The following is a 12842-nucleotide window of genomic DNA, read 5'->3' on the forward strand; positions in this document are numbered from 1 at the left end:
TGTTAAAATGTCTATTTGAATTTTTCACTCTAATTTATCTTGTTTCCGTCCGTGACTTAATGCAAAGTGGAATGACGCGCGAGTTGAAATGGAAAATATAGATTTTGTTTTTCAAAATAGAACACGAATTATAATTAGGAATGAGAGGGGGTATACATACATATATTTTCTTATTTTTCGGAAAATGATTTACTTTTCCCAATGTTCGAGAGGAAAAGAAATCAACAAACATACATTTTGTCGCGTGATTATTTGCGCAAATATATTGAATATTTTGACATTGATTAATAAATAATTTGCTATCTAATTAAATTTTCCATATTTTGCCTTATTTTGGAATATATTATCAAGGGAGTTTATGCATTTTGGGATTAGTTAGATTTAGACAAGATAGAGCACTGATGTATTTGCTTCATGCTTCATAAAGCACATAAAACGTCAGAGTCAATACAAAAATGGGCGTGGCTTTTTTGCATTTCAAATTAAACAGTTAAACATATAAATTAACAATTCTCTTATTACTTAAATAAAACCTTTAAAAAATCCCAAATTTATTTTCTCTGCTCTAAATCACATTTTCTCTACACTCTTTTTCACTCTTCAATTCACATCTCGCTCTTCGGTAAGAAAATTAATTTTCTTTTGAAGTCTTTTCCACGAATCAGCAACGTCTCTTCACGCATAAAAAAAAAAAAAATTGAAAAATTCACACAATAGGGATTACCCGCAAGAGAGTTTTTTTCATGATGGCACACAGTCTCGACAGAAGATTAACTTGAGAAAGCACTCTAAACTCACACCAAAGATTGTAAAATAAAAATAAAAAAAGAATTTGCTTCACATTTTAAAGATGGCCGCCAGCAATATTCTGTGACAATAGATCGCGGCATGATACTGCTCTTCTGACGACGATGATTGATCTTGAACAAATTCAATGCTGAAAAATCTATTTCCATCTGATTTTTGCCATTTATCTCTCATCGCGAATTTTAGACAAATTAGCAATGGATGTGTGCCGGAATTCTTTTACACAACATTGTACGAATATCATGTTGTGTCGAAAAGTAATTATTTTGTTCAACCCTTTCGCGTCAATTGAGTTTAGTTTACATAGAAGATGCCAAAGAAGACATATTCAGAAGGAAGTATTCTGAGGTAGGCCAAAGAATTAAATATTGTGATGGAAAGATCTAATGTTTCAATGTTTCTATATTTTAAGAAAACTCCTTCGTTCTCATAAAACACAGAAGGAAAGAAACATTCGATATTTTCCTCGTGATATTTATTTTATGGACTCTCTTAGAAGACATTACTTAGTTAGAACGTCTTCTTTAGCTTTTTTCACGTAAATTGCAGGCATTTCTAACGTAAAAAAGATCAGTTAAATTCATTAAAATTCGGGAAAATCCAATGTTTCACGTTTGGGTCTGCTAATGACGCGAAAGGGTTAGAAAATGAGCCACTGCAGCTGAATTTCGTTTAATTAATTAAATGATTGAATGAATAACTTAAATATTTAATTTTTCTCTATAAACTGAGTTCTTTATCGTTCCAACAATGATTTTGTCAAATTTTTAATTCCAAAAATATCCCCGATTGCAGCGCCTCTATCAACAAGTAGCTCTACTCCAATTTTCATAAATCTGCGTAAACTTCCGCAACTCGTAAAAATGGGAAGAATTTCTCTCTGTGTATGCTTCATAATCGCGCGCCAAAAAATTCTTTTCTGCAAAAAAAAGCGTCACAATAAAGTTGCAAAGACGAATTAAAAAGTAAATAATTCTCTCACAACCAAAGCGCGGTCTTTAGTGCCATCATTAATTCGCATTAGCTGTTGTTCTTTATGAGGGTAATCATTGCGTTTAGTCAAAGTAAAATGTGGTGTATATAAAAAGATATTTTTATGTTCTTCTGTTTTATGATTCTTTTTTTTTATAACAGAGTTATTGAGAAGAAAAAAAATCGAAAACATCTCTCTGCGCGGGAAAATCAATGTAAAGTGCCTGACCATGTTGCATAATTGCGTATTATCAAATTATCGTGTGTCTCTCGTGTACAACAAGACATTGGGTTTTGTTTGAACAGAGAGAGAGGAATCTATTTATAAACATTCCCTCCCGCCCTGTTCTTGCCATCGGAATTACAATTAAATTTAAATTGTGAGAGATTGTGCACAAGAAAATTCATTCTCGCAAATGACAAAGAGGCGAGATAGGGTCGATTTATTTACATTTAAATACAGCACATGATAAGTCAATTTGCAGAGATAATTCACGATTATTGTGCAATTTGCATAATTTTTGAGTTGGAAACAACGATTGGGGGAATTTATGGATTATGTGGCATCAATTTTAATCATTTATTTGGCATATATATGGCGCCCAAAGCAAGATATTTGAGACACAACCCTGAGATTCTGATTGAGAATGTTTTCTTATCTTGTTTTTGACCTTTTATAGCACCCTAGATGCATACCGTAAAATTTTATAGTTGTCAATAAATCATTCATTAACGTGGGAAAAATGGAAAATTTTATCTTGAACAGTGTAAAAAATATATTTAAAGAGTTTTCTCTATGAAAATCTTTCATTTTAAATGGTTGAAATGAATTTTTACTCAAATTTCTTTGAGTAAAATCTCTTGAAACTATTTCGAATTGCGCCTTGGCTTAACTAGTGTAATTAAACATTTTCCATATAAATATTCCGTAATAAATTCCAGGAATAATGTATAAGGAAATCAATTAAGTTGTAATAAAATTGATTTAAATGAATATTCCAAATATGTAGAGAAATATTAATTAATTTGTTAATAAATGTGCCATAAATGACAGACTTTATTTAGATATTAGAGACGAGTCTGGTTTTTATTATTAAACAAACTCGCTGAATTAATGTAAATGGAAGCAATGATTAGGAATAAATATTTTCTGTCTGTTTTAGAAACCTTCAGAGGAGTGATAAAATATTGAAATTTGTTTATTTAGTGTCGAAAAGTCGGTTAAACGAGGAATTTATTGTTTTACTTATTGCCAACATTGACTACGAATGGCTTTTTGTGTATTTAATCAGTCACAAATTGACAATGCAAAACATTTGGATTTAGTGGTTATTTCAACAATTTAATTTGCCTTGATTTTATAGATAAATTGAATATAAAAATATATTTTCTCAAGCCAAACTGGTCAAGGACTGAAAATGGTACAGAGAAACCATTTTTTTACGCGTTGTGTAATAAATGGTGTCTCTGCTGACGCGATAGTTTACCCGGCTGGACCATAGAGGTTAAATTTATAGCAACAAAGGACCTGATCTTTTTCAAATTTATTTAACTGCGAATTATGAACAATTTTAGATCCAAAAGATTTTCAAGCAGAGCTTTTTCCCACTTTTGCCCCCCTCACGATAAGAAGATTAATCTCTCATATAATACTAAAGACTGCCTCAAGAGTTATGATTTGTGATTAATATTCGGGTTGAAATTATCTCGCCCGCGCGCAATATCTCCTTAATTAATAGCCCAAAATGTATTTCAAAGCGAGCTGGTGGCAGGATGGAATTTAATGTTGCCTCCAAGCTTCACTCGAGACGCCACAAATGGCTCATTACTCTTAATTGTGGAGCATCGTAAAAGACAAAAATTGATTTGAACACCCCCCATGACGTGAGCGACATTTGACCTTTCCCCTCTTTGAGCTTTTTTTTCTCTGGCGAAGGCATTTAAGTTGGTAAATTGCTCACAGGGAAGTTATGAGATAGAAAAATGTTTTTCAATCGTTTGATCATAAGGAAATGAAGGGAATGATACAAAATCATTTAAAACGATTTAATTAATTCTTAAAGACCTGATGAAAGATTTAAGTAGAATCGAAATTCTGTTGAAGTATTTCTATAACTGATTTATTAAATTTAAAATAATTAAAAAAATCGTTGGAGTTTTATGGTTGATTCTGCAAAAAAGAAAATTGTAAAAATTCAAAAAGAAAAATTTGTGACTTTTTAGCCGAGACACAATTTTTACTATAAAAGATAATAATATCGTTCTGGTTATTGATTATGTCCTAAGCTTGTTCTTGACTTACAAATAGCGATTTGAAGTTTTTTATAGTGTCCTGAAAAACATGACCTATAAATTAAAAAAAAATTAACACGTTTACACGTTTTATTTGGTACACATTTTGTGCTATAAAAGAAAAGTTTTAGTTCCTTGGTGCCAATTCCGCCTTATGGACATTTAGTACTAAATTATAAACTTTGATAATAGGTACTATAAAATACATAAATTAAGTAAAACTTTGTTTTTGTACTATAAAAGAAAACATCATTTTGGGGATCAATTGTGATGAAATTATTTTCTTTTTCTGCAATTCAAGAAATGAGAGATTCTTTGCAGTATTCTATAAAATAAATTGTTAGATTTTATAGCACATAAGACCAAAAAATGAGTACTTAGAGACATTTTTATGGTTAATTCCTAAGTACTATAAAATTGACAAGTAGCCCCCTGTGTTAGTGAATTACCAAAATTTAGCATTTTATAGCTTATGGCCGTTGAACTTTTAGCCAAGATACATATTGTGCTATAAATTAAAAATATTACTTTGAATCGATTTTCTCGGAAATGAGAATTTTTCGTATTATGTCAAGAAAGTAGTTGAATGTGATAGGTTTAAATTTATTAGTAGGAATTTTTACTTCTAAAACTCGTACCCAAGACACAATAAATGCTATAAAAAATCAATTTTTGTACTTCTTAATGTAGAAAATAAAATATTTTCCATAGAATTAATCCAATTTATTTAGCAAAATGGGAAAAGAATGTTAACAAGGGGTCAATATTTGGGTGCCAAATAAATCGGTTAACGACAGCATCCATTGGCTTGGTTCTCGTCGTGGCACATGCCATAAAAGTCTTGTTTGTTTTCTTTTAACATTCAAGAGCAAATCCATCAAAAATTCAAGCCAATTTGTTACGAAAAACTCGAGTATTGCTTTGTAATTTAATCGTCAAGAGAAGCAACAAGTCGAGCCTCCAACATGGGATGATGTTGTCCACCAGAATAAACTAGAGTGTTGAGGAGAAAACTTCCCGTATAATGGGGATCGTGTGCTGCTGGATGTGAATGAAAATGATTACGCATGATATTGGGTGGAATATATAAATAAATTCATCATGATGAGAATGTTTTGAGTTTGGTATAGTGAGCACACAAAAAATGCATTTAGAAAGATAATAATTTGCGTCATTCTGCCTAATTTAATCAACACATGTAGCGCGTCAAGAACCGCGCGTTTTCGTCTCTAAGGTTTCATTTTTCTTTCCTTTCCTGTCTTTGCTTGAGATCACTGCCTTCGCGGCTTGCCTTATCGCTCGAGAAAACGGAAAGGATTTTTTTTTCTTTTGAATAAATCGACATGAGATTTATTAATCTCAAATCTTGACCCATTTCTATATACAATTTCATAGCCAAGCGCGAGATTTTATTTACTCATCGTGCAAAATTCACGACAATCTCATGGCGCGTTGAATCACACGACTTTTCTCGTTTCTCAGCACCACAAGTCGAGGGGGCACGCAGTACATAGATAAGAGTACACGTTCCACTTGTAATGATTTTTTTCTTTTAATACGAAAAATAGATAATTATATTACACGTCGTCATTCTTTACATCCTCTGAGCGTGAAGAGGAAGAAAAAATTAAGGTCATTTGTAAAAAAAAAGATCAGCAAAAATTACAGCATAAATTGATAAGGTGGGATTGGGGGTGAATAGGGTCAACTTGTGGGTTCAGTGGCTTATAAATTTTTCAGCGCAATATATTAATACAGTGCTGAGAATACGAAATTGTGTGTCTTAGTTTCTATTTTAGGAACTCTAATCAAATCCTTTACAAAAGACTTATCTCTAAAAAAATTTAATTTTTTTTGTAAAATTTCAATAAAAAACGGAGTGAATTGGATCAGAGCGATATATAGCTAAACAATAGGAGATAGAGTTCTAAAAGTTTTACTTTCTTTCATTTAAACTATTTATTTTATTAGATAAAAAAAAGATAAAGTTCCTTTAAAGATAAGATAAATTTTTCATTCATGTCCAAAGGTGAAGTGTTTACGGATTTAAGTTTATTTCTCAAGTTTCGCTTCCTAAAATAGCTCATATTTCAAGATGTCGGATATTGCGTCATGTAAATGAAACATAACCTCACAACTACGGCGTCCTTTAGTTTTTTAAGAAATCACTGTTGAATTTAAAATTACTTTAAGTTAAAAAAGTTGTTTATTGCATACATGAAAAAATCCACGTGGAGGAGAATTTTCAGCAATATCATCTCTATGCTTGACGCGAGAGTGCAAAGTCTTCAACATTGACAAATATTTATCAATAATTCGCATTCTATTTTTCACAAAAATTGCCTCAATGTGTGTGCAAGGATGGTGCGCGTTCGTCTCGGTAAACAATTTCATACATTGAGTGCAAAAATTAATTTTTAGGGTCAAAACATCATCCTGGCAACAATGGCACGAGCAAAGTCTTTTACTTTATCATTTATTTGATTTAAATTTCATGTTACCAACTTCTCTGCAGATGAGAGTGAGAGAGAGATGCTCCTAAAAGTCCAATGTGATTTATAGCAATGTTCTGGGTTATTTTATACATTGTTGTTATATGTACATTGAATTTAGTGGTGTTCTTAATTTGTGAGAAAGCACCACAAGTCTGGATCCACAAAATGCCTTGACCGGCAGAGATGTTTCTGTTTTGATGCGAGTAGAAAAGTTGTGTGTGCGTGGAAAAATACCCAGAAGTCATAAAAAAATCGCACGTTTTTGGGAGACATTTTTTGAGAGGAAAATTTCTTAAATAAACTACTTTTTAAATCTTAGCGAATCTTAAAGATTAACTGAAGCTTCTTTATGATTTATTTAAGAAGTTTCTTTTGCTTTTCATAAGTTTCAAAGCTAAAGGACGCGCCTTTTGTGAGGTTATGTTGCATTTGAATGACGCCGTGTCTACCATCTTGAAACATGGTAGCAACAAAATTTCGTATCAAAACTCATCCACTCATGGGAGGTATTTTTATGGGATTTCCACGTCGTTTGATTGTTATCACTCAGGTGAGTATTTTTCTATTTGTTATCATTCCCACCGTTCAAGAAGCCGCCACATTGCAAAAAAACGAAGATTACGAATTAAGATCACGCACAAAGCCATATGTGTGTGGGGTTTTGTCACTTTGATAAGCACTTGAGATTTTCTCTATCACGCGCGTCATGATAAAGTTTTATTCTTTATCTTTTCAGCAATCAAGACAATGACTCTTGGTGATTTTCTTTTTGTACACCCGTGGCTGCCTCATTCCAGGCAGACAATGCCAATAAACATGTTGTTTGGAAATGTATATTGTTTGGGGTTAAATTTAGTGAATATTTTTTAGTAAACACGGTATGAATTGTTCGGCAAAGCCTCTACAAATTAAATATTTGCTGATTTATTTTTAAACAATATTTACAAAACAATTTAATACATTTTGCGATCATAAAATGAGTGGAAAAACCAGCAGTTCCTCAGATGGGGTGATTTTGCTGTATTATTCACTACAGTTTAATAAAATTGAGCAATATTTGATCAAATTTTGAGCTTAATAAATGGGCATTGAACGATTGAAAATTTGAGGCAATTTTTGCACAAATAAATGATTAATTTAAGGCAATATATGCTCAATATTTACTTAATATTTGCTCAATATTTGATCAATTCGATGGGGGATGAAATAACAGAAAAAAAAGAATCAAATATTTCAGCATTTATTGAGATGATTTCAAAAAATGTTCGTAAAAAATATTGATTAAAGTAATATTTGTTCAATATTTAATTAACTCTACGAAAAGAATAACAAAAAATTTAAAATTCAAGAGTTTGAGCAATTATTGAGAAAATATAAAAAAAATGTTTGGAAAAATGATTGATTTGAGCAATATTTGATTAGATTATTATTAAAGAAATATGGCTAGAAAAAAATTTCTTTCATAATTTATCTTCAATATTTGAAAGATAACTGACTGATTTTCATCATCAATCCAGTAGATTCAAAAAATTGGTCAATTATTGGCCAAAGTTTGTACCATATTTAAATATCTTTTTAAACAAAGATTATATACCTTATTCTAGCTAAAAAATAATGAGTTTGATACTTTCTAAATTTATTTGATTAATTTTTGTCCCATATTTGACCGAATATATTGAGACTATATTATTTTAACAAAATTTCAGATTAGATTTAACGAAATTCTTTCATTTTATTTAAATGAGAGATTATAAATTGTTAAAATAAACAAAATTTATGCAATATTTTCCACAATTTTGAACATTTTAGGCATAACTTTGGGCCCATGCAGAAAATTTCATTCACACCCCAAGAGTTTGTTTGAAAATTGTCTTAACGAGGAAGAATATCGATGATGAAAATTTAGCTAAGAACACGCGCGTGCAAAGCGTCCATTCCTCGCAAAATCGTCTCTGTAGGAGGTGTTAATGATCTTCTTTGGCGATCTCTTTTAATGTACCAATAACAAAAAAAAACCTCACGCACGCCATTATTTGATTTTTAGTATATGAAACACACACCATCTGGTCGTTGGAAAATTTTTTCATTTATCATCTCATTGTTGGCAACACGTTGCGGTGTCTGCATGAAGACATTTTACATAAGCACACCTCTCAAAGAACCTTTTTAACTTAATTTAGAAGCCATTAATTAACCTCCTCAATTACCACACAAATCTCTTCAGCAATCGTCCCAATTTCTTTGCAAACTTCTCTCATTGCCTGGATTTGTGTGCTGCAACATGGCCGCGTGATTTAGAATCAGATTTAATGCATTCATTTTGAACTTCAGATTGACCCAATTAACAGTCAATGGGGATGCGTATGTAAATAACCCAGATTTCGCAAATGAAAATCATTGTAATTAATTCACAAAACTACATTGCTTCTCATTTTATTCTATCTGATACAAATCTCGTTTATTTCGTAAAGTTGTTTACACTTGAAATTCACAAATTTTTTTCGGGCAGAAAATGATGCAAACAGTCTCTATAAATTTGCAACTTTTGAGAAGGAGTTTATTCATTTTGAGGCTCTGAGATGAGCTGAAATGAATATAAACAGAAATTCAATTCAATTCTTGTATACGTTAGAAGTTCTTTTGCTCTAGAAAATTCAAAATTCTTAAGAAAGACGCTCTATTTGTGAGGTTATGTTTCATCTAGATGACGCTGTATCTGCCATCTTGAAACATTGGCAAATTTATGAAGGGAAAATTGAGAATTCTTTATTAAGAAAAGCATAAAGCTTAAAATTAAAAGAATTTGGTTTAATGGATTTTTCACAGCTTTTAAGAAGTCTAAAAAGTAGGATGTTATGGACTACAAATTCTTATCACAAATACTCTAATTAGCGTACACAGAAAATAAAAGAAAAAACAGTCTTTGAGACCATTTTAATCACTTTTTTTGCTATCACACGTCGAGAGATGAGCTGAAAATCTGCACAAGACAAGATAAATGGACAAGATAAGATTTCTTTTCCACTAATTTAAATTCTTCTTATCATTCCGGTTGAGTGAAATATTCCCAACGCATGGAAAAGAAGAAGAAAACATATTTTGGCTCAGAACTTGATGATTTGGTGCTTTTAAATATTTTTAAACTTTGATTCATAACTCGATGTATGATGGTGGCATAACAACCTCCAACGACGTTGCTAAATTGCTACAAATACGTGGTAAATATGAGATTGATTAGCTTTTTCGATGTTGAATATTTATTCTTTTCACTCGTGGGTTGTGAAGATGTCAAAATCAATTTAATGGAACCATCAATCCACCCATTGGACATATTGTTGCTTCTGCTCAAGACATTTTAGAAAATCATTCATGCGAAGAAGAAAATGAATCAGAACTTCTCAAATAAATTCGAAAAAAAAATCTTAAATCCTTCCGATGTTGTTTCTCTTCTAACCGGAGGGCTTAAGTTCTGTCTGTGTGAAAATTTATTTGAAGCTCGTGACCCAATAAAAACCACGAGTTTTTCACACAGTCTTTCCATCTAGTCCCCAAAACCCTCCCTCGTGCGGACTTTGAAATGAAACCAAAGAGATTTTCCTTGTTTTGCGCGCGATTTCTTTTAATTCGATTAATTTCTTACAAACTGATAAGGCCCCAAAGAAAATTTTGCATTAAACAGAGGGAATTATTATCATTTTTCTCTACCCCACATTGGGATTAAATGGGCCGCCGGGGCAGAATCTAATCTCTGTCAGAGGAAAAAAAAAGAAATTAAGTCTTAAACGTAACTTCCGCTTTGCTAAATCTCAAGTTCAGCTCATTTTTTTGTCTTTATTACATTTCTCATTTGTAGTGAAGATTAATACATTGAAGGGATGTAAAATACACCGATTTTTTACGCAATGTGTAACAAATTACTGGCACAGTCGAAAAAGTTTACCCGGCTGGATTTATAGTCACCGGATATTGATTTTTTACATGACATTTAACAAATAAATTACACTTGTCAAAAATATTTACCCGACAGATCACAGACTTGACATTCTGAAAAAATATCAGGACATATGTATTTTTCATTAAAAAAAATTGTTTTATAATATTTCATGGAAGCAGAAACTTTATTCTGAGGATTTTTAAGGGATCCAGCTCATCCAACAAGTGTAACAAATTAATAATAAAGGTGAAGAATTAGGAGCAGAATATTTGTTTTTAATTTTAAGCTGAATTTCCTTTAAAAAAAATCATAAAATGTAGGTAATTAATTAATTAAAATAAAAAAAAAAGCCTTATGATTAAGGCTTTATGATTAAGGCTTTATATCGAATCAATTGATTTATTTCATGAGAATGTCACTTAAAAATTACAAAATTCATGTCAGCTGGGTAATTGTCAAAAACTAAATTATTCTACAATATTTTACACAGCCGTATAAAAATATCATTTGACATGTAAAAGCTTTCAGGCGTTCAGCTGGCTAAGACGTGTTAAAATGTTGATTTTTTCCTCTTAAATGTTTTCTTCTTTATACTATCAAAACAGGTCAAATTTAAAAGCATGCGGTGTCTCTTATCAAAGAGCTCCTCTTGCAGATGACGAAAAAAGCCTCAGTCGCTCATCCCAAATTAGACTTCAATGAGAATCCCATAAAATACGCCTCAAATACGTCACGCGATGATCTGCAAACTCTACTCCCCATTTGTCCTATTACGCAGAAAATTTGCATTAATAAAAAATCCAAAACTAATAACAAACTCGATGCTACAACGTGACGCATCTCAGTACAATTCCATTTATATTGCAAATTAATTGATTACGTTGCGCTGCAAAAATAGTAGCAGAAGAAGGAGATAATTATTAACTTAATATGCAATTTGTCCCATAAAGAAGTTTTCCGAGTTTTTTTCTACAAATTGTTAATTTAATAAAGTGAAGTGGAAGAAAAAATGTTAACGACTGTACATTTCCAATTGGATTTGCGTGATCTTGAAAATGATCTTCAAGGTTAATTGCATACATATTTAGAAAATCTCATTTTCTTTTTTCATTTAGAGATAAAAATGGCACGCTTTTTGTTAGTTCACACGCGTTCATGGGAGTTTCTTCAACCCTCAAACTACATAATACACACTGATTAAAATGGACTCTATTGTGAACTTTTTTCCGTTTCATTGACCTTTTAGGTTAGGTTGAAGAAAATTTGTAGATTACGTAAAAAGAAAAATGGCGCGTAACTGTCACACCAGCGTCTTTGTATTTATTATATTATCCTTCCAAAAGGAAAAAAAGCAAAAACTATCGAAAACTATATTCTTTGATGTTTAGACCGCTGAATTAGTCTTTTCTGCCATTGAGGATAATTCTTTGCTCTAAAATCTTTTCTTTTTCATTCACAAATCTTCATTTAGAATGTGTAGAACCTTATAAACTCCCTCTCCATTTTGTCTCTGACAGCACCACAAATGACAGATGTGGTCGTGTGTCAAAAGTGCGCGCGCTTTTGAATAATTCAAAAAAAAAATGGAGATGCTGCAGAGTGAAATGTGGTGTTGGCTCTTTTGACACAGCATGAATACATCGCCCAACATTAATAATCGCGTAAGAAGATGAAAAAGATTTTATTAATGCTTATTTTTAGGCTTGTGGATGTTTTCTTTCTCTCTAATGTCCAACTGAGCCGAAGAAAGAAGTGTATTATAATGGTCAATTAGGTATGGAGGAGGCGCGCGAAGTTTAAAAATAGTGACGTTGTTGGCTAAAAAAAACGACGCCAAGCAGTCTTTATAGTGCGTCTTTTGATTTTCATTTTATATACCTACGAATAAAAATCTATCTGTGAAGCACTAAAAAATCCATATACATATACTTACGATGTTTATCAATGTCCGAAAGTCATATTATGGGAGTGAAGAGATTAAGATGGAAAAATTATGATACAATCTACGCGTCTCAATTAGTGCAATTAACATACTTTCTGCGATTAAAGCGTCGTCGATCTCATTTCTTTTACAAAACATTTGTCACACGTTCGCTTCAGGGGCATTTTTGGGGGCGATCTGTGGAGTGCTATAGGTCAAGGAAGGAGTCACAAAAAATTCCCACAAATCAAGATATAAAAATTTTTCAAAAGAAAAATAAATAAATTCATAGACGGGGCTAGTTGGTTCACTGCAAAGAAATTACGGATAGTCTTTTTATTTCGGTGATTTCATCTTATGTTCTCTATTTTAGTTAATAGGGAAGATTTCAGGAGAGACTTGGGGTTAAAATAGTCAACTT

General features: G+C 31.8%; 1 protein-coding gene across 1 annotated transcript in view; it reads left to right on the forward strand.

The window, feature by feature from the left end:
* LOC129795406 (cAMP-dependent protein kinase catalytic subunit 3) overlaps positions 1 to 12842 on the forward strand; it is a 28353-nt gene that overhangs the window by 6315 nt on the left and 9196 nt on the right. The window lies entirely within an intron of this gene.

Source organism: Lutzomyia longipalpis, chromosome 4, assembly GCF_024334085.1.
Source record: "Lutzomyia longipalpis isolate SR_M1_2022 chromosome 4, ASM2433408v1".
NCBI classification, from domain to species: domain Eukaryota; kingdom Metazoa; phylum Arthropoda; class Insecta; order Diptera; family Psychodidae; genus Lutzomyia; species Lutzomyia longipalpis.